This window comes from Triticum dicoccoides, chromosome 2A (assembly GCF_002162155.2).
Source record: "Triticum dicoccoides isolate Atlit2015 ecotype Zavitan chromosome 2A, WEW_v2.0, whole genome shotgun sequence".
In the NCBI taxonomy this organism is placed as follows: Eukaryota; Viridiplantae; Streptophyta; class Magnoliopsida; order Poales; family Poaceae; genus Triticum; species Triticum dicoccoides.
The window spans coordinates 393,596,402-393,619,718 of record NC_041382.1 but is presented as its reverse complement, the minus strand read 5'-3'; positions in this window follow the sequence as shown (position 1 = coordinate 393,619,718).

Genomic DNA, 23,317 nt, shown 5'->3' with positions numbered 1-23,317 from the left:
GATTTTGGCACCGCTCTAGCGATGTGAGAGAGTTGGCACTGCTGTGCACATAGACCCACATGTATAAACAAATCAATCAAGCCAACTACACCAGCCTCCCACTCTCCCACAAGTGTTTTTTTATTGCCTCAGTCCTCTCCCTCTCCCACACAAGTGTTTTTTCATTCTGTGAGTTAATTTGGCACTGGAGCAAAGTAGGTCATCCAGATTGGGGCACCAGGTCAGCAATGGAGAGGCATCGATGCCAAATGCATCACAAGTGAATTTGGCACGTGTTTTGGCCGACATAGTGGATGGCCGTTATAGCCCACTTTTGTACTACCTCGTATTTAGTGTAAAATTTCGACCATAGATTTACCTAATAAAATGCCAATGCATGTCACCAAAAATTATACCATTTGAAATTATGTTCAAATACGAATCCAATGATATAATTTTTAGTGACATGCATTAACATTTTGTCAGTTAAATCTATGGTCAAATTTTGATACTACAAAATAGGAAGAGTAAACCAGGACGGAGGTAGTACTTGCTCTTAGGGTAACCATAGAGTTACTAGTCTAAGCTACTTGCCACTATGACTAGCCTAGGCTATTATAGTAGTACAACAAAAAAACGATGCAGGTGATCACGTGAGAAAAAATACTAAAAACATTTCTTTAGGTGCAGTGCATAGATGCAGTTTTGAACACTACACTTATCATCATAATTTGGGAAAATTACGAAAAAAGTGAGCTACGTTGTGATTACCGTTTACTAATTGGAAATAAGTTTCACCTTGATGAGTAGCTTCTCCGTGCATGGAAAGCATGTAAGGAATCCAACAACTTGATCCAGATTGAGGTCGATAGATTTTATTGCCAAGATCTTCACTATGCACATAGACTGGGTCAAGCTTGTGGGAGTCATTTTCTGGATGACAGTCGTAATACATCAAGAAGAAATTAAAAAATGTGAATTTCAAGAAGACGGAGAAGAATATGAGTGTTGTACCTGAATGATTACGGATCCAATAAGGAGATCGGAGAATTTGGCAGACGAATACACCAACACTGTCAAATTCGGCGCGTCAATGATCCTGATTTTTGTTGGACCTTCTAGATCAGATACAAGCAATCTCTCAAGGAAAGGTGCATTCTAACATGGAATATCTAGAGCGATCTCTTCCCAATTGATGTCTTGTTACGGGGCTGTCGCGGGAAACCACGGCCACCTATGGGACCAGGAGGTCCCTTGCTGGTTCGGTAGGGGGGCGACGCGTTGCACAAAGAGCGGAGGGGCATGGGACAGCATGACAGAGATCACACAAGCGATTTACCTAGGTTTGGGCTGCCGCAAGGCGTAAAACCCTACTCCTGCTTTGGTGGATTGATGGTGGAAAAAGGTGATGGTGGAGTGTAGTACACTTGGTCGCCACGGATTGTCTTGGGTCAGCAGCGACTACGCGCATATGGGGCTGTGAGTTATCCAACCTTCTAACCCTTTTTAGGGTTACCATGGGCCTCCTTTTATAGATCAAGTGGTAACCACAGTGGCAAAGTAGTCAATATACACTGATATGATAGCAAATGGTGCTATCATACCTAACTCTGTGGGCTGATAGGATGCATTAAATGCACCGCTTACTGTCACATCATTGGTTGACCGACATGGCTTCTCGGGCTATCTCGCTAGCGTTGCGCCTGTTCTTGTGACACGTCGCAGGACAGGTGTCATCTATGGGTTTCTCCTGTAGGAAATGGTTTTCATGTGGCGAATAGCTGCCACTTAATCACTTTGCGGCTTGACACCACATTGATCAACGACGTGGGTCGTGCTTGAGTGGTTGGTGTGGTGGTTTTTGCCTTCGTGAGCCCCGGCAGGCCCTGCCGCGGTGTCTTGGTTGTACTCTTCTGGTGGTGGCCTCCCCCTTGCCGGGCTCACCTGCCCAGCAAGGGAGGCCCTTCTCTTGTCGATAATCTGCTTTCTTGGCTTGATCTTGGTCTTTCTGGTATGCATGCTGGTCCTTTAAATATCTTGGTCCTTTGTATATCTTGGCTCGGCCTTGGTTTGTCCGTGCATGAGTCAGGGGAAAACGCGTGTCCCTATTTGTTTTCCCCGACATAAGTCCCCAAGCCTAAGCCACACATGTCACAGGGTACGTTGGGTTAGGCCCCAAAAAGTGCACGAACACGTGGCGGGAGATGGCTGCGCGCATTGATTACTGCGCGTCGTGGGGTCGTGGGACTGTTGTAGTTTAGGTAAAACGGTAACTTTTTGAAGCATCGTGCCTCTGCCCCGCTTTTCCCCTGTAAGAGTGGGGAAAAACAAAGCGGCACAATTCACCTGTCTCTTGCCCCGCTCCTCCATCTTCCTCCGCAAGCCAAACGACAGTTCCTCATCTCGCTCCTTCCTCCGCCGCCGTGCTCCCCATCAAATCCCTCCCCTCTCCACATTTCCACAGGAATGGGGAAGAAACCTGCGGAGAAGAGGAAGCCGACGGCCGCAACAAAGGAGGCCGCCGCCAAGGCGAGCAAGAGATGGGTGGAGCTAAGCAAGAAGCGGAGCGAGGACGTTCTCTTCGTCCCGTCGACCTTGAGAGGCCCCGTTCTTCAAGCGAAGTACATATTGTGTGGGGAGGCTCGTTGAGAAAAGGCATGGGGCGCCCGTGGTTTATGAGGTGGGGGAGGTGGATCCACCAGATTCTTATCGGTTCTTTGCTGCCTACTTCATCTGCGGCCTCTGTCCCACCTTCTCCAAGTTCTTTGAGGCAATTATGAACCTCTATGAGTTCCATCTCCTCAACTTCACACCCAATGCAATGGTGACCATGGCCATCTTCGCACATTTGTGCGAGAATTTCATCGGAGTGAAGCCCAATGTGGATCTATTCCAGCACTACTTTGTCCCGAGGGTCGAGAGCCAAGTCAACCACTCAGGAATCATCAGTTGGATGTCGCGCTCACCGAGGAAGACCTAGGATTACCTCCTTGGGTACTGGTGTGAGAGGTGGGATGAATGAAGAGGAGATTGGTGCTGGATCCAGGACAAGGAAGCCCCCGAGTTCTGTGAAGCACGACAGTAGTGGGTCAAGTGCGGCAAGGATTGGAGCTTAAGAGGGCTTAGTGAGGATAGGCTGCCCGGCAATCAATAGGATCACCCGTCTGGCGGCTGTCGGGTTAACCATTGAGCATGTGGGGGCAGATTTTCTTCTCCGCCGCATCTCACCACTGCAGGAAAGGGATAGGCCTGCATGGCTGTATGGTGACAGGGCAGATAGGATGAGGTTGCTGCTGGGGTTGGCCAATAACTTGTCAGTTTATTGCCACGGTTGGTTGCGCGACCAACTATTTGGCCGCTTCGAGTTGTTCAAGCTCCTGACAACCGTCATCCCCTTGAATATCAGCTCTACACGGGGCCAGATTGTGAAATGGATGCCGGACTGCAATGCTGAAGGGCTATCGGGCTCTTGGAAGCTCCCCACTCTCGACAAAGAGATCTAGTGGTCGAGCGCCCTGGCGGAGAGGGCCACCAGGACTAAGGATGGGATGTATAAGCGCACCTCTGCTATGGAGGTGGCGTATATTCTGAAGAGGGTTGAGGAGGACAAATCTGCCCGCCTCGCGGAGATGAAGAAGGCCGCGAAGGCCGGGAAGGGCAAAGGGAAAGCTGGGAACGAAAGCTCTTCCCAGGGCAGCAACTAGGTGCAAGCCGCGGAAGGATCTGCCGGGGAAGAGCTTGCCAAGATTGACTTTGCCGGGCTGGACGCCCTAGCCACGGCACCAACGGAGCTCCAAGAGGGAGAGGAGGAGGAGAGGGAGGAGGACGCTGCAGCGGCCCCTAAAGATGAGTGGCTTGCGGCTGGACCGCAAGCCCCCGCACCAGACCCAAACCAGCGCACGCGTAGGCGCGCCGCAGCCCGAGGAGCGGCGACCTCCAACCCAGCGCCAGCCACCAAGAGGGTGAAGAAGACCTCTGCAAAGTCTACCAAGGTCGAGGTGGTGTGTCGCCAATCTCCTCGCCTTGCTCAGGACAAGGCTCCTTCCACCAAATGGCCGGCGGCCATGGAGGCGGAGGACAGCCCCCGCTCCGGCTCGAGCTCCTCGCAGAGCTCATCCTCCCCGGAGCTCTTGATGTCATGGCAGGCACCAAAGCTGCCGGGGAGTTCTGCCCCTCCGCCTCAAAAGAGAAGATGGGAGTCCCCACCTCCAATGAAGTTTAACTTGAACTCCATGCTCCTCGCGAAAGAGTAAGGAAGATTTCTCCTTTCATGCATAACTTGTGCATGTCCAATTACTTTTGCTGACCGACCTCTTGTTTTTGTTGTTTCCGGCAGGGAAGTGGAGGAGGATGCAAAGACCCTCATCCACCGTTCCTGGAAGAGACTCCTGTGCCTTGGCTCACTGAAGGGCATGGAGAGCTCGGCCTTGGTAGGAAAGGATGCAGAAGACCCCATACCGAGCCCCCGGTCCAGCCCTCGGCCCGGGAGCGGAGACTTGGCCCTGTTTGCTGGGGGAGATGGGGACAGTCTCCCCGTTCCCCCAAACGGAGGAGGAGATGAGACGACGCAGGGCAAGCCCCTCCCTGAGGGGCATGCTTCCTCCGCCGCTCGAGTTCAAGAGGCCGCCGTAGGATCTTCCGTGGCTGAGCTTGTGTAGAAGGCTCCCGAGTCTACCCCGGTAGGGGACGAGGCTCATGACCCAGCAGCAGTTGCTGCCGGGTAGACGGGACCCCTGCCCGGCAGACCTCCCCAAGTATCTCTCTTAATTCTTCTTTTCTTGCATGCTCTTGACTACTCCCACTGGTTTCTTCATCCGCTCGTGAGTTCCATTGTTTTGTTATTTACTAGCCGCTTCATATGCAGCCCCTCAAGACGAGGAACCAGACCTGCTGTAGGCGGTGGATGACATAGGGAGGGCTTCTGCGGATGAGGCTGCAGAGCTCGCAGCTACTGATGGGCACGATCTCGCTGCCAGGGAAGCACGGGGCTCCCTGGTAGTGGTGGAGCACTCTCTCTGGAGGATGCCCCGATAGAGGAAGTGGTTATCAAGGCGAAGATTCCTCTTCAAACCATGGGTCCACTCCCCTCTTCCGGGAGCGCCGCTCTGACCCCGCCGTCTTCTTTGAACACGCTCGTTATGGTGCTATCGTTGCCTGATATTGGAGCCCCCGGCCGTTCTAGACGGGCACGGATCTCAACGAAGAGCTTCAGCGCCTTCTGGCACCGCTGTCCCTGGGAGCCAGGGAGGCCGACGACTCAACCGCCATCACTATGGATTTGTCATTCATGGAGTCCATGGCGGCGGGCGTGAAGGAAATGCAGGCCCGACACCGTCTGAAGTGGCAGGAGCTCAAGGAGCGGCATGAATCCGCCGGCAAAGTGGACTAGAAGCTGAAGGTCAAGTGCCATGAGCGGCGCGAATGGTACAACAAACAGTTCAAGGCACTCATGAGGCAGCAAGAGACCCTCCAGATGATGAAGGAGGATGTCATGGCTCGGGAGACACGCTTGGCGGACCACAAGGCATCTCTGGACGCAAGGGAGCGAGAGATCTCCCTCCTAGAGGAGAAAATCAAACCTACCCTCCATGCCAAGGATGAAAGCTTGGAGGGTTTGGTGCGGCAACGCACCAAGGAATTGGAGGATAGGCATGGAGCTGCCCTGGGCACCCTTGCTACTAACCACGCTGCCCAGGTGAAGAAGCTTATTGAAGATCTGGATGCCGCGTCTGCTGCCAAGACTGACCTTGACCGGTAGGTAGCCAAGCCGAACAAGGATCTCGCCAAAGGCACCAAGGAGGTGGAGGCAGTCAAGGAGGAAGCGCAGCAGGCGGAGCTCTACTTGGCTGATGTGCAGTCGCAGCTTTCCTCCAAGACCCAGAGCCTTGAGACCGCCAATGGCAACATTACGGACATGAAGGCGAGGATCGGCTCGCTGGAGAAGTTGGCGGAATCCCTTGAATCCCTGTATCAGTTGATGTTCACAGATTTGGAAACCACCAAGCGTCTCCGGCAAGATGCATAGGACAAGTTGAAGAATCAGGTCAATATGAGCAACCTCTGGATCAAGAGTCTGGTCGACACCACCGAGCGTCTTGGCACCCAAGCTATAGCGATGGGTATGGACGGCCCCGTCTACTAGCCAGCAAGCAAGAGGTCCTGAGCGTCAAGCTGGGGCTCTTCTTCAATGAGCTAATCGACAAGCTGAAGGTGCATGAAGAGGGGAGGGCCGAGTGCTTCACGACTGAGTCCAGGAAGCTTGCCCGCAACACCCTCTTCATGGTCCTAATCAATATCGCATGCCGCCATCCAGAGCTCGACCTCGATGATGGGTTCAATAAGCCACCAGCGGACGCCGACACCATAGCTGCCGAGAAGAAGGCTGCTCCCCGCGCCGACATGGTTCTTCGCGTCTAAGCTGTTCCTTCTGGCCACCGGACCAAGTATCGGGCCACTTATCATTTCCACTGGGCCCTATAATGAAACATGATATATATATATATATATATATATATATATATATATATATATATATATATATATATATATATATATATTGCGTTTAGTTATGCTATATCTAGTGCTTGCACGAAGCGGATATTTCTAGCTAGATCTTTAAATCTGTGTTTATCCCTTTGAATCCTATATGTTTGCGTTTGTATGATCAATTCCTGTGTAAGCTCTAGATGCCTACTGATATCATATTGCCACGATTGTCGCAAGGGTCTGGCCCTTAACATTCATCTTGGAATGGATGCGTCTCGACATGTTCTTCTTAGGTAGCTCTCGATACAGCCTCTCGTCCCACGAGCATGGCTCTGGACAGGACGATTGGTGTGATCAAAGAATCTATCCGAGGTTCCATCGTACGAGGGCTCCCACGATACGAACGCTCATTAGGATTAATGGATAAACAACTGCGAGGACCCGAAAGGCATCAATAAGAGGTGATAATGCAAACTTAGCATTTTTTCGAGCCTCCATTTTGCTCTACCGGGCCGCGCTCCGGGCGTGCCCGTGGCACTTGGAGGAGTAGGAGCCAATCGGGTGGTTTCTTCGTTCCCGGTAGGGACCGATATGCTTTTCTTGTGGTTAGCGGTCATCTGGGCACAGCGTCGGGCTCCTCTGGTTCCTCTTCCCTTTTGCTTCCTTCCCTTTGAGTCAGTGCAGCAGCTGCTGTTGCATGGGTCATGCCAACGTGGTCAGCCTCGCCGAAGTATGCTTGTCGGGGCATCAATCGATGGACTTATACTACCGTTTTCTCAGGATTACCAAAAGTGAGGGGAATACTGGACCAAGCACCGTGCGGTAATCGGCGACATCAACGACGCCGAGGCTAGAGCAGCTCGACTGCTGACGAAGAAGAGGGGCTAGAAGGAGGGAGCTCACGCCCGAACGCCTTGTGCCCTTTCTTCGAGTGGCGCCCAGATGGCGAGTACACCATATGGGCCACCAGCGGTGATTTTTGCCATAGTCGTGACTGCGGAAGAGTGTGGAGATCAGCAACAACAGTGCCAGGATGGCCCTACCTTGCTTTTGTGACTTCGTGGGCGCCATAATCAGTGGCATCGTCGAAGATGACGATGGTGATGAAGATGACACGCTATGCACGCCTTCGGATTCGCACAAGCGAGCCACCTACCTGGCGCGCCAAAGATGTCACGGGAAAGCATGACCACCTATGGGCCCAGGAGGTCCCTTGCTGGTTCGGCAGGGGGCGACGCGTTGCACAAAGAGCGGAGGGGCGTGGGACAGCACGACAGAGAACACACAAGCGATTTACCCAGGTTTGGGCCGCCACGAGGCGTAAAACCCTACTCCTGCTTTGGTGGATTGATGGTGGAAAAAGGCGGTGGTGGAGCATAGTACAGTTGCCAGGCAGGGATTCCCTTGGGCAGCAGCGACTACGCGTGTATGGGGGGGGTTGAGTTATCCAACCTTCTAACACTTTTTAGGGTTGCGATGGGCCTCATTTTATAGATTAAGGGCTAACCACAGTGGCAAAGTAGTCATTATACACTGATATGATAGCAAACAGTGCTATCATACCTAACTCTGCGGGCTGATAGGACGCATTAAATGCATCCCTTAGTGTCACATCACTGGTTGCCTGGCAAGGCTTGCCGGGCTATCTAGCCAGCTCTGCGCCTATTCTCGTGACATGTTGCTACCTCCTGAACATGCGTTGGTTTCTCCTTGAAGAGGAAAGGGTGATGTAGAAAAGTAGCTTAAGTATTTCCCTCAGTTTTTGAGAACCAAGGTATCAATCCAGTAGGAGACTACGCACAAGTCGCCTTATACCTACACAAACAAATAAGAACCTTGCAACCAACGCGATAAAGGGGTTGTCAATCCCTTCACGGCCACTTGCAAGAGTGAGATCTGATAGAGATAATATAAATATTTTTGGTATTTTTATGATATAGAATGGAAAGTAAAGATTCCAAAATAAAATAGATTGGAAGCATATATGATGGAAAATATACCCGGGGCCATAGGTTTCACTAGTGGCTTCTCTCAAGATAGCATATTTTACGGTGGGTGAACAAATTACTGTCGAGCAATTGATAGAAAATCAAATAATTATGAAGATATCTAGGCATGATCATGTATATAGGCATCACGTCCGTGACAAGTAGACCAACTCCTGCCTGCATCTACTACTATTACTCCACACATCGACCGCTATCCAGCATGCATCTAGAGTATTAAGTTCATAAGAACAGAGTAACGCATTAAGCAAGGTGACACGATGTAGAGGGATAAACTCAAGCAATATGATATAAACCCCATCTTTTTATCCTCGATGGCAACAATACAATATGTGTCGTTTCCCTTTCTGTCACTGGGATCGAGTACCCCAAGATTGAACCCAAAGCTAAGACCTTCTCCCATTGCAAGAAAGATAAATTAGTAGGCCAAACCAAACTGATAATTCGAAGAGACTTACAAAGATATTAAATCATACATATAACAATTCAGAGGAGAATCAAATATTGTTCATAGATAAACTTGATCATAAACTCACAATTCATCAGATCTCGACAAACACATCGCAAAAGAATATTACATAAAATAGATCTCCAAGAATATCGAGGAGACCTTTGTATTAAGAAACAAAGAGAGAGAAGAAGCCATCTAGCTAATAACTATGGACCCGAAGGTCTGAGGTAAACTACTCACACATCATCAGAGAGTCTATGGTGTTGATGTAGAAGCCCTCCGTGATTGGTTCCCCCTCTGGTGGAGCGCCGGAAAAGGCCTCAAGATGGGATCTCACAGATACAGAGAGTTGTGGTGGTGGAAATAGGGTTTCGTGGTGCTCCTGGATGTTTTCAGGGTATATGAGTATATATAGGCGAAAGAAGTAGGTCGGTGGAGCCACGAGGGGCCCATGATGGTGGGGGCGCGCCTACCCCCCTAGGCGTGCCCTCCTACCTCGTGGCCGCCTTGTTACTTCCTTGACATCCACTCCCAGTCTCCTGGATTGCGTTTGTTCCAAAAATCATGTTCCCGAAGGTTTCGTTCCGTTTGGACTCCGTTTGATATTCTTTTTCCGCGAAACACTGAAATAGGCAATAAACAGCAATTTGGGCTAGGCCTCCGGTTAATAGGTTAGTCCCAAAAATAATATAAAATATAAATAATCCCATTAAACATCCAAATTTTGTAATGTAATAGCATGGAACAATGAAAAATTATAGATACGTTGGAGACGTATCAAGCATCCCCAAGCTTAATTCATGCTCGTCCTTGAGTAGGTAAATGACAAAAACAGAATTTTTGATGTGGAATGCTACCTAGCATAATTCTCAATGTAGTTTTCTTTATTGTGGCATGAATGTTCATATCCGAAAGATTCAAGATAAAAGTTTAATATTGACATAAAAATAATAATACTTCAAGCATACTAACTAAGCAACCATGTCTTCTCAAAATAACATGGCCAAAAAAAGTTATCCCTACAAAATCATATAGTCTGGCTATGCTCTATCTTCATCACACAAAATATTTAAATCATGCACAACCCCGATGACAAGCCAAGCAATTGTTTTATACTTTTGATGTTCTCAAACTTTTTCAATCTTCACGCAATACATGAACGTGAGCCATGGACATGGCACTATATGTGGAATAGAAGGGTGGTTGTGGAGAAGACAAAAAAGGGGAAGATAGTCTCACATCAACTAGGCGTATCAACGAGCTATGGAGATGCCCATCAATAGATATCAATGTGAGTGAGTAGGGATTGACATGCAACGGACGCACTAGAGCTATAAGTGTATGAAAGCTCAACAAAAGAAACTAAGTGGGTGTGCATCCAACTTGCTTGCTCAGGAAGACCTAGGGCATTTTGAGGAAGCCCATCATTGGAATATACAAGCCAAGTTATATAATGAAAAATTCCCACTAGTATATGAAAGTGATAACATAGGAGACTCTCTATCATGAAGATCATGATGCTACCTTGAAGCCTAAGTGTGGTAAAAGGATAGTAACATTGCCCCTTCTCTCTTTTCTCTCATTTTTTTGGTGGGCTTCTTTGGCCTCTTTTATTTTTTTTAAAGTCCGGAGTCTCATCCCGACTTGTGGGGAATCATAGTCTCCATCATCCTTTCCTCACATGGGGCAATGCTCTAATAATGATGACCATCACACTTTTATTTACTTACAAATCAAAAATTACAACTCAATACTTAGAACAAAATATGAATCTATGTGAATGCCTCCGGCGGTGTACCAGGATATGCAATGATTCAAGAGTGACATGTATGAAAGAATTATGAACGGTGGCTTTGCCACAAATACAATGTCAACTACATGATCATGCAAAGCAATCTGACAATGATGGAGCGTGTCATAATAAACGAAACAGTGGTAAGTTGCATGGCAATATATCTTGGAATGGCTATGGAAATGCCATAATAGGTCGGTATGGTGGCTGTTTTGAGGAAGGTATATGGTGGGTGTATGATACCGGCGAGAGGTGCACGGTATTAGATAGGCTAGCAAGGGTGGAAGGGTGAGAGTGCGTATAATCCATGGACTCAATATTAGTCATAAAGGACTCACATACTTGTTGCCAAAATTTATTAGTTATCGAAATGAAGTACTACACGCATGCTCCTAGGGGGATAGATTGGTAGGAAAAGACCATCGCCCGTCCTCGACCGCCACTCATAAGGAGGACAATCAATAAATAAATCATGCTCCGACTTCATCACATAACGGTTCACCATACGTGCATGCTACGAGAATCACAAACTTTAACACAAGTATTTCTCAAATTCACAACTACTCAACTAGCATGACTCTAATATCACCATCTTCATATCTCAAAACAGTTATCAAGTATCAAACTGCTCATAGTATTCAATGCACTTTTTATGGAAGTTTTTATTATACCCATCTTGGATGCCTATCATATCAGGACTATTTTTATAACCAAAGCAAATACCATGCTGTTTAAGACTCTCAAAATAATATAAGTGAAGCACGAGAGATCAATAATTTCTATAAAATTAAACCACCACCATGCTCTAATAATATATAAGTGAAGTACTAGATCAAAAATTTAACTAGCTCAAAAGATGTAAGTGAAGCACATAGAGTATTCTAATAAATTCCGATTCATGTGTGTCTCTCCAAAAGGTGTATTCAGCGAGGATGATTGCGGTAAACTAAAAAGCAAAGACTCAAATCATACAAGACGCTCCAAGCAAAACACATATCATGTGGTGAATAAAAATATAGCCTCATGTAAAGTTACCGATGGACGAAGACAAAAGAGGGGATGCCTTCCGGGGCATCCCCAAGCTTAGGATTTTGGTTGTCCTTGAATTTTACCTTGGGGGTGCCTTGGGAATCCCCAATCTTAGGCTCTTGCCACTCCTTATTCCAAATCCATCAAATCTTTAGCCAAAACATGAAAATTTCACAACACAAAACTCAAACAGAAAATCTCATGAGCTCCGTTAGTATAAGAAAACAAACCAGCACTTTTAGGTACTGTATTGAACTCATTATTTATTTATATTGGTGTTAAACTTGCCGTATTCCAACTTTTCTATGATTCATACCCCCGGATACTACTCATAGGTTCATCAAAATAAGCAAACAACACACGAAAAACAGAATCTGTCAAAAACAGAGCACTCTGTAGTAATCTGTAACTTTCAAATACTTCTGTAACTCTAACAATTCTGAAATAAATTGGTGGGTGTGAGGAATTTGTATATTAATCAGGTGCAAAAAGAATCAACTCAAAAGCACTCCCTGGTAAAAAAATGGCAGCTAATCTCGTGAGCGCAAAAGTTTCTGTTTTTTACAGCAAGATCGTATAGACTTTACCCAAGTCTTCCCAAAGGTTCTACTTGGGACAAACACTAATTAAAACATAAAACCACATCTAATCAGAGGATATTTGAATTATTTATTACTAAACAGGAACAAAAATCAAGAAACAAAAATAAAATTGGGTTGCCTCCCATCAAGCGCTTTTCTTTAAAGCCTTTTAGCTAGGCATTGATAATTCTAATGATGCTCACATGAAAGACAAGAACTGAAGCGCAAAGAGAGCATCTTAAAACACGTGACAAACACATATCTAACATACTTGCTATGCATAGGCATATTATAAGCAAACAAAAAAGCTAGCATATACAAGGAAGAAGAAAGTGACGATAGCAATATCAACATGAAGAGAGGTAATTTAGTAACATGAAAACTTCTACAACCATATTTTCCTCTCTCAAAATAATTACATGTAGGATCATAAGAAAAAAAATTCAACAATATAGCTATCACATAAAATATTCTCAACATGATCCACATGCATGCAAAGTTGACACTCTTCCAAAATAGTGGGATTAACATTAACTAAAGTCATGACCTCTCCAAACCCACTTTTATCAAGAAGTTCAAAAGATTGAACATGCCCCAAATATGTGGGATCTAAAGTGGACACTCTTTCGAACCCACACTATTATCAATCTTATATTCATCATGGGGCTTAAATAAATTTTCAAGATCGTAAGAAGAATCACCCCAATCATGATCATTGCAACAAATAGTAGACATAGCAAAACAAGCATCCCCCACCTTAGGGTTTTGCATATTATTAGCACAATTGACATCAAGAGAATTTATAGTAAAATCATTGCAATCATGCTTTTCATCGAAGGAACTCTCAAGTATGGGTGCAATAGCAACGATCTCATTTTTAACATAAGGAACTATAGCAAATTCGTCTTCATAAATATTGGCATCATGGCCACAAGAATAGCAAGCATCATGTTCATCAAGGAATATTTCAACCAAATCATGGGAATCATAATTATCTATGGATTCATGCGTATCATTTTCTTCCAAAGCAACGGTCATTCTTTCAATAAATTCTTTAACATAGACATTATGAGCATAGTTTTCATCACTATATTTAAGTATGTCGGAATTTTCAGATTTGTGGAAAATAATATCATACTTTTCAATTAAATAAGCAACTTCACGAGCACCCTTAAAAATGACAAATTCTTCAATTTATTCGATATCATAGTAACTATAAACACCCTTTGCATAAGAAGATAAGATTTCATTATCATTAAACTCACATAGGTAGGGAAGGTGTTTTTTAGGGTTCTTAGAGCAACAAATAAAATCATAGATTTCACAAAGATTCCAAGCATTACATAGCAATCTGTTTACTTGATACCATAAGAGTCTCCCTTTTTTAGACAAAGGGTGGCTCACAAAATGAGCATGCTCATCTAAAGATTTCCCATCAACTAGGCTAGTTGGGGTTTCAGCATGAGCGCATAAGGATCGAAGATGATCCAAGTAGAACACTTTAAGTGGATCCATATCAATAGATTTTTAGCAAGAAAAGATGCAAGCAAATAGAAGGCACGTGGAAACACAAACAAAAATACATAAGGGAAGAAGGCGAAGAAAAGGCAAAGGTGAAGTGGGGGAGAGGAAAACGAGAGGCAAATGGCAAAAAATGTAATGCGAGGGATAAGAGTTTGTGATGTGTACTTGGTGTGTCTTGACTTGCAATGGCGCCAAAAATGGCTAGTTGTAGATCTTGACTTGACTTGACATAAGCCTCCCCGACAACGACACCAGAAATCCGTCTTGCTACCTCTTGATCATGCGTTGGTTTTCCATTGAAGAGGAAAGGGTGATGCAGCAAAGTAGCATACACTACAAAAAAATACACTTCCGTGATGATATGTGTTTGTCACAGTAGGTCTTGTTTTTTGTCCTGCATGTACATCCATGACGATTTTATGAGAGAATCAAGATAGTCATACCTGTGCTGTCGTAGAAGTATTCCATAACATTACCAAAATTATCATCACGGAAGTGTCCACTTCCATGACGATAAATCGCGCGTCACAGAAGTGCTTTCGTCAAGGGTGACCGACAAGTGGCATCCACCGTAATGGAACGTCGTTAAGCTATTGGGTTGGGTTTTGGATTCGGATAACCCGTTAACAGCCCCGACCAATGGGGATTTTCCACTTGTAAAATCATCATTGGCTGGAGGAGACATGTGTCAGGTCCGCGTTGGCACAGGTGTCACTCATCCAATGGGCGAGACGCGCCTATGATATGTTGACACGTGGACCGGCCCATCAAGTTTAAATGGGTCGGCCCAACTAAAGGGCCACAAGATTTTGCAGACCATAATGGCCCGGCCCAGCTAAAGGCCCATGAGATTTTGCGGACCATAATGGGCTGGCCCAGATAAAGGCCCACAAGGTTTTTGTGTGCCATAATGGGCCGGCCTAGGTAAAGGCCCACAAAATTCTTGCGGACCATAATGGGCCAGCCCAGCTAAAGGCCCACGAGGTTTCACCGACATTAATGGGCCGGCCTAGCTGTAGGCCCACAAGATTTTGAGGACCCTAGTAGGCTGGCCCATTAACTGGTTGCCATGTTTTGGGCCAAATGTCGGCCCATATTTGATCCTGTCCATTAATGGTCTGCCATGTTCCGGGCCTAATAATGGCCCATATGAGATCCGGCCTGTTAAAAGCCTACCACGTTCTGGGCCAAATCACAGCCCAGATCAGGTCCGGCCCTTTAAGAGGCTTTGGGCTCAATTATGGCCCATATCAGATTCGGCCCGTCAACTGGACGCTATGCTTTTGGGCCCACTTGCTAAAGGCCCATTTTGTAATTCAGCCTGATATTAGTTTCGGCCTGTTAAGGGCTCGTTTAACATTTTGGCCCTATATTAATTTTGGTATGTTAAAAGACCGTCATATAGTTGGGCCTAACTACGGCCCGGTTTGCATCCGGCTTGCTCGCAGCCGATATCTGATTGGGCCAAACAAGGACCGAGACAATTTTGGCATGTTAAAAGCCCATGATTTGATTCGCACAATCATGGGCCGGGGTCCATTTTGGGCTGCTGCCGGCCCGTGAGTTGTTCGGCACGTTTCAGGCCCAACCAACTTCTCAGCCTCCTAAAAGCCCATTGAGTTTTCTTGCGAAAAGAGGGCCGGGGGTTACTCGGCCTATTAAAGGCCCGAATCTACTAGTGGGCCAGTTTACTTTTGGCCTTTTAACGGACCAAGAGGACGGGTCCCATGATGCGGATCATACATCGTGATTGCATGACGACCCGATTATGTACCGTAATTTTATGGTTTGGCCTGTTTACTACGAAGACGGGATATATATACAGTCAAATAACTGCAGCATCATGAATAAGAAAAAACCTAGACTATACAATAAATAAATTATGGCATATTACATCCATTGGGCATCAAAGTTCGCCACTATGATAATAAAGCACAAGCAGACAGCAGATTACATACACTAGGCATCAAAGATTGCCACCAGTGCAAATAAACACACCGACAAAATAATATAGAAAACCAACAACACTTCAATAGAGTTCAAGAACGCTTAGCCCTGCTGGCGAGCTGCAGCGCAAGAAGCTGAGCAAGATGATGAGACTGTGCTTGTTCAACACTTATATCTTCCTCACTCTGAAAGATAAACAAGTAGACAGATGACAGGTTTTGCACATTAAAGTATCAGTGCTGACAATTCATCACATTTCTTATTGATAAATAAAGTGACACAGTTTAAAATTGCATTAACACAATATGGTATTGTTTAGCTCAGGACATGGCATGAAATGACATTGTGAAGGAGTTGGCAGCTTCACGACACCACTGGATTACAGATCAAGAACTCATAAGTATCAATGGTTAGTGTGCTGTCAATTTATCCCATTTCAGATTGGCAAATAAAGAGACGGTTTAAATAATAGTAGAATGATATGACATTGTTCATAGTTAAGACATTGCAGAATATGACATCTTGCTGTAGTGGGTAGGTTCACCACACCACTGGATTACGGATGAAGAACAGAAGCATACATGCAGTGCAAAAGAAGATCACTTGCTCTGTATAGTTAAATTTACATGGTATGAAGAAGGAACTTGGTTGTACAACTGAAAACTTAAATTGAGAAGGACAAACTTTTGTTTATGAACTACATAATAAACTTTAAACATGCAATTTGATGCAAACACCAAAAATAAACAGTTGTTGCAGTCATGCCTAACCAAATATACACAACAAAGTTTGAAGGCTTGAGAAGGACAAACTTACATTACTAGTGAAGACAAGCTCTATAAAGACCTTGTCCATGCTGATGGGGGGGGCAATTCAAGAAGTTTACCACAGAATCTTCTTCATAAGCATTGCCTTTATTCTAAATTTTGTTAAGAGTAAATATAGTTGTGATAATATACGAAAAAATGGAGAATATTTAAGATAAGATGAAGAGTGATGCTACATAACCAAGTAGCTATAAATGTATGTGCAGCGATACAGGCAAAAGGCACAGCCAAGAGAAAAGCACAACTAAACTTCTTCAGTACCAACCTTATGGTAAGAGTAAATATAGATCTGATGTGTAGAAAATGGAGGGCAAAGGAAAATAAGCTGCAGAGTGATGGTACATGAACAACTACCTGTCAATATAAGTACACTGATAAAGGATAGCATGTACTTACAAGAACAATGCAGAGCTAAAAAAATTCATTGGCATTGGATATATTCTACACTAATGTAACCATTCATACAGATCAAATAATTTGGAGAGAACAATTGATAAGCAAGCTATCATGCATACAGCTGTCACATAATGAACCAGGTATGTATGCAAGTACAGTGATACATGACAACATGTATTAACAAGAGCAAAGCAGCGGGCAGCATATTTGCGATATCCTGTCGTTCTTTTCAAACCGGAATTCTTCTTCGAGCAAATTTCCTGCAAAAAAGATCAGTAAGGCACATGCGAAAAAGTAGAAGTTCAAATTGTCATGTGATTTCATAGACAGTACCTCATCCTGGGAACGAGACCAGTGCATAACAAGGTTTTTCCATTCAATGTCTTCTAAATTTAGCACAAGGGACTTCACCAGAAATTCGTTTATAGACTTGCCATCAAAGTGTTATTTCCTCAGGTAACACCGATACTGCTGTAATGCTTCCTTGAAAAGCACAAGCAAGCTTTTCTCGTCATGACTATCCAGATTGACCCTTGCCTAGTTACTACAATGTAATGTAAATCATTGATGTGTTCAATCAGCAGAAAACGGGAAAATAATAACCATGAATAATAGCACTTACACGTAAGTTGGACAGGAAAATGTGACAATGGTGTTTGTCTTCACTATAATCTACCCATGATGGGAATATATGCATGTAGTCCCTAACAACATTGATAGCATTGTCTTTTAAACTAGGAATGAATGGAATGGGGTTCCAATCTGCAGGAATTGGTCGTCTCTGAAGTTGCGATAGGTCTTCGGCCGACGGACTTGCTGTACTTTTTGCTAGAGTGGGATTTTTCTGTGGTACGGCTGGTGCCATGGCAAATGAAATCGGTATACCTTTTGCTGGAGTGCAGGCCCTGTGTGGTGGTGCTAGTGGTGTGGCCAGTGAAGTATGGGTACAGTCTGCTGGAGTCGGTCCTACGTTTTGTGTCACTCGTTGTACAGCCAATATAAGTGGGGCGCTGTCTGATTTCTCCGGCACCACCACATTTTTCAAGGACTTTGCTGGTACCCCTTCAGGTTCGGCAATCACCCGCTTCCTTTTTGATGTCTGATGCACAAGAACAACATTTGAGTGGAAAAACATGGTATGATGACAGATGTAATATGTATTGATAATGGATGGGCATGGCATCTCGAGTTATATGATGAGTAAACTAAGCAGATAGCGGTGCAACAAAGTAGAAGAAATGCAAGACAACATATGCAAGATACGCGCAATCAATAAAACCTTGCCAAATTAGAATAGGCACCTTGATGGGTGAACAGGACAGGCCATCTGCCTTTGACTCCTCGAGGTTAGAATAGTCATTAGGATGATATTCTGAACAAGAATCAACAGGTGGGGAGCGTATGAGTTTCATTGGATCCAGAATGGCACTCGATGCCTTGGTGCCAATTTTGTAAGTCATTGTAGTGTTCCACAATATTCTTCTGATGCCCGGATTCTGATATTCAATGTAATTGCGTATAATATCTAAGAACCATGAAAACATAAATAGTTGTGAGATTATCTTTGTAATGCAGATGATATTCTAATATAGGGGCGCCCCTGTAAACACTTGTGTGCTATCACTAGATTCTGATGAGAGAGCTCATGTGTGCTATAATATGGTGCGTGCATTTATATAATCTAGCACAAGTACACAAAAAAAATAGGCTCCAGAAGTAGATAGTTGGTAGATGATAGGTTCATAATATACTATATAGAGAGTTTATTGCCAAACCATGATAACAAGAGCACACAACAACTAGGCAGACCATAGTGTACATAACAGGGGTACACCATAACCACGATATATAAATCGGGAAAGTGGAACTGGCTTGAAAATACAGTGTTGTATTGCCGCTAGTAATTGAAAGCCTATCGATCACGTACAGGCCAGCTCTATCAGCTGTTGGCTGCAGATGTCCCTGCACCCCTTCCTGACAAGGAACATACTGTATGTACTAAATACAGAATAAACAAAGAGGAACATGTTAAAGAACAGAAGATGAAGCATATTCTTGAGGTTCCGCTTCATTGCATACAATGTTGGTTGCCCACTCATGATGAATCACAACACCCAAAGAAATGCAATTCCATGTTGTCTCTCTATATGTGGCAATTTTGAACAAGAGTCATTAGGAACATATTCTGAACAAGAGTCAACAGGTGGGGAGCGTATGAGTTTCATTGCATCTAGAATGGCACTCAATGCCTTGGTGCCAATTTTGTAAGTCATTGCAGTGTTTAGCTTCAAGAGTGGACTGCTACTAGTGCGACACAAAGCAGATACACAGATCATAGTGTAGATATAACGGGAAAACCTTAAGCATCAGAGTAAAATCGGCAAAGTGGAACTTGCTGCAATATATGTGCTAGTATTGCCAGTACAGCTAGAAAGGCTTCGGATACCAGCTCTCTTCAAGTGAAGGTGCATTACTGTTAATATCAGTGTAACTCTCAGAGGCGACGTAGCTCCCCGCATTTCCTTGCTATTCTTATAGGATTCAAGTGGGCAGGTCACTACAAATCCTATTCCTATGTTTACAAAATCCTACGAATCAAAGAGGCTCAAAGTGTCCATCACAACCGACCGTATAGACCTCTACACTGCAAATGTCCCTGCTCATCTTCAGTACAAGGAACATACTGTAGTACTATCATACTCCCTCTGTTCCAAAATATAAGTCTTGGTAGAGATTTCCACTATGGATCACATACAGATGTATCCAGATCCATTTTAGAGTGTAGATTCACTCATTTTGCTCCATATGTAGTCCATGGTGGAATCTATACAAAGACTTGTATTTAGTAACATAGAGAGTACATATTAAAGAAGAACGGAAGAGGAACATGGTATAGAAGAGTAAGCAGATTTTGGATAATAAAATGTTGGTTGCACAGTGCCCACACATGATGAACCAGAGCGCATTAAGAATGCAACTCCCAGCTATCTGTCAACCATTTCAGGCGGTTGGATGAAGATCCTACGTCTCCTAACCCTTCTTCTTCCTTGTCTCTTATTCTTCCCATACAGAACACCGCACGGGCCGCCGGCCGGACCACCGGCCCCCACCGCCTGTGTTCCTCTGCCACCCCCACCCCCCACCCTCGCCCCAACCCCCACCTGCATTGATTTTTCTTTGTTCGGCGAGGCCCCACAACCACCCGAGCCCCTTCGTTTGCACCGGCGAACTCCGGTGAGCTCTGAAAAATTGACTGACCCAATTTTGAAATTTAGTCTACTATGATTTAACTAGTGTGGAATATAAAAGGGGAAAACCATAAGCATTGGGAGTATAGTGTTGAGAGTGCCATGGTAGATCTGAAGGTGCAAACCAGACAAAGGCAACTTCGCAACCAAAACAAGAAATCAGAGTAAAGCAGTGGCGATCTATTTTCTTTCTGCGATAAATAAGTTGAGCAGATACGAAAGAGTACCGCCTCTGGTGCGGCGTCGTGTATGCATCTGCTGAGAATTTGACGGTGTTGCGGTAGCGATGGCTGTCGGCGGCATGGAAGCAAATCTAGGAGGGTAGACAGTGGCGGCGGGGCGCGGTGGATGAGACGGTCGTAGGAGCGGCGCCGGCAAGGTGGACGACGCGGGGATGAAGTGAGAGGACGGGATGCAAGGATCCCGGTCCGAAGCCGTGGATGAGAGAGGTCGATCTCTTGTAATGGACGGCGGCGTCGGGGTATCAGCTCCGGCATGGTGGAGGAGGACGGCGGTGCATGGGGTGGCGGACGGCGGCAGACGGAGGAGGGTGGGGTGGAGAGGGTGTTTTGGCGCCCACGGAGTACGAATGGGGAAAAGGGAGGTAGAGAGGAAGGGGCGAACCATGTATTCAGGGCGCGCTTGTCTCAAAATGCGAGGAAATTTACAAACTTAGCCTCCATTTCAAATTTCTACTACATCCCAGCAATATTAGTCGGTTGGGGATAGGACGGTAATCTCGCATACACCGAATATTTTCCGATGAGAGTTTGTTTTTGGCGGCCACCGTCTATGAATATGAATCGGGGAGGGAGTCGATTTTGGCCGAGAACACACTATGTTTTGGCGCCCACCGTGTATGAATCCGGGTGAGAGGCGGTTACGTCACGTTTGGGTGAACTTACAAACCTACCCCTATCAAAACCTATAGAAATCCAGCAGATAGGCCTTGCATGGCAGGGATAGGCAGTAGTAATTTCCATCTCACAGATTTTGGTTTTGGGTGGTTACTGTGACTTTCCCCGCTTCGTTCAAATATTGCGGAGTGCACGTTTACCATGCCAACTCAATTCGAATCCCGTTTGTACTCTATTTTTTTCCGGGCGGGATCCATTTTCAATTGGAATTACATTCTATATACATCATTTTTTATATACACTTTCAAAAGCACAACACCATATATACATAAATATGGTTTACAAATGGCATGATCTCAGATTCATAAGGTTGTATCCGTCATTTTGGATTTTCAAATATTTGAAACCACTTTATGTTGAAATCCAATATATGCATTCCTCGCTAACTGTCTCCAATTAATGTGTGTTTCATGCGGGTTTTTTTACTTATCAAACATGTATAATGTGTTTCACACACGCAACATATAGTGTAATCCCGTTTAGACATTAATTGCATATAAACCATGCATTGTTTGTAATTAAAGAATCTATGGATCACCAATATTGATAAACTATATAACATTACACGTGTGCCCAAATTCAAATGAATATGCATGTTTGATACACAAATTTGCCTTATGATATTATCGATGTCATGATCTCCATTTTAAATATTTGAATCCCCTTTAATCCAGATATTCGTCTCATATATCTATCACTCATGCTTATATAGGACTATCTCTCTGGACCTATACGCGTTCATCGTCTCTCAGGTATCTCTCGTGCTAGCTGTATGTCAACTATGATCTTTTATCTTCGTAACACACTGACGGTACTCTATCCCTCGACCTTTATCACTCTATCTCTCTCTAAGTATATCTCGCTCCCTGCTATGTGCCTCTAACTATGATTCTCTCTATGTGGAATCTCTTTCTCTCACACAAACACAAAACTTTGTCTCTCGGGGTCTCATTTCTCTCTACTATTCCCATGTGTGCCACTCGCACACCCCTCATACAGAGATGTCTTTCGCTCCTTAGATATGAGAACCAACGACTCTTCCTCTTAAATATCTCTTTCTCACACACAAACACAAACTCTGTCTCCGAGGGTCTCATATTTCTCCATTGTTCTCTTGTATGTCGCTCACACACACACTCTCCCTAGAGATATCTTGCGTTCCCTCATATGTCTCTTTAGCTATCACTCTCATTGTGAAATATCTTTCTCTCTCACAAACACAAAACTCCGTCTCTCGGGATCTCATTTCCCTCTGATATCTATTTGTATGTGACTCACATGCACCCTCTCTCTATCTCTCTCACAGCCACACACATAACTCAGCCTTCTGATCCACTCGACACCTATCTCTAACGCACACTAGCTAGCATCTTTATCTTTCTATTTATCTGTTTCTCCATCAACCTTCTTTCTCGCCCCGACTCTTGATTCCTATCACGCACACTACATATGTTTCTCTCTACATGCACTCAAGTGCCCTCTCACACACATATATAACTTCATCCTCTGAACCACCCGGCGGTCATCTCCAACACCCAAACTTGCGAATGTCCCTCTAGCTAGCATCTCCATCTCTGTATCTATCTGCAGTTTCTCCGTCAACATTTCTTTCTCGCACAGAGTCTTGCTTCCTATCACCCACACTATATATGTCTCTCCATACATATGCATTTATATGTTGATCTCTTTTGCACAACCGTTGTGCCTCACTCCCTCTGTTCGCCATAGATGCATGCTCCAGCCCACGCCACTATCTCTTAAAGACAAAAACACATGCTCAATTTTCGGGCCTTCTTCCCTACATTCTCACATGCATGCATATTGTCATACCAATCCGTCTCTCCCATGTCATTGATCTTATGACTTATGTCTTCTTTCTTTTATCTCAATCATGCGCACGCGCACACACACACATCCCACGTATACATGTATACCTCTCACACATGCACGTTCAAGGTTTCTATGTCTCCATACATAGTTAATTACCCTCAATCCTAACGCCACATCGAATCATTCTCCACTTTTGTGCACATAACTTCCGCCTGGATGGGTAAAACACACACTCACACTTAACAATCTGCTTCTAGCTACCCCCCCCCCCCCGCCGCCTCTCACTCTTCCCCTATATCCCCGA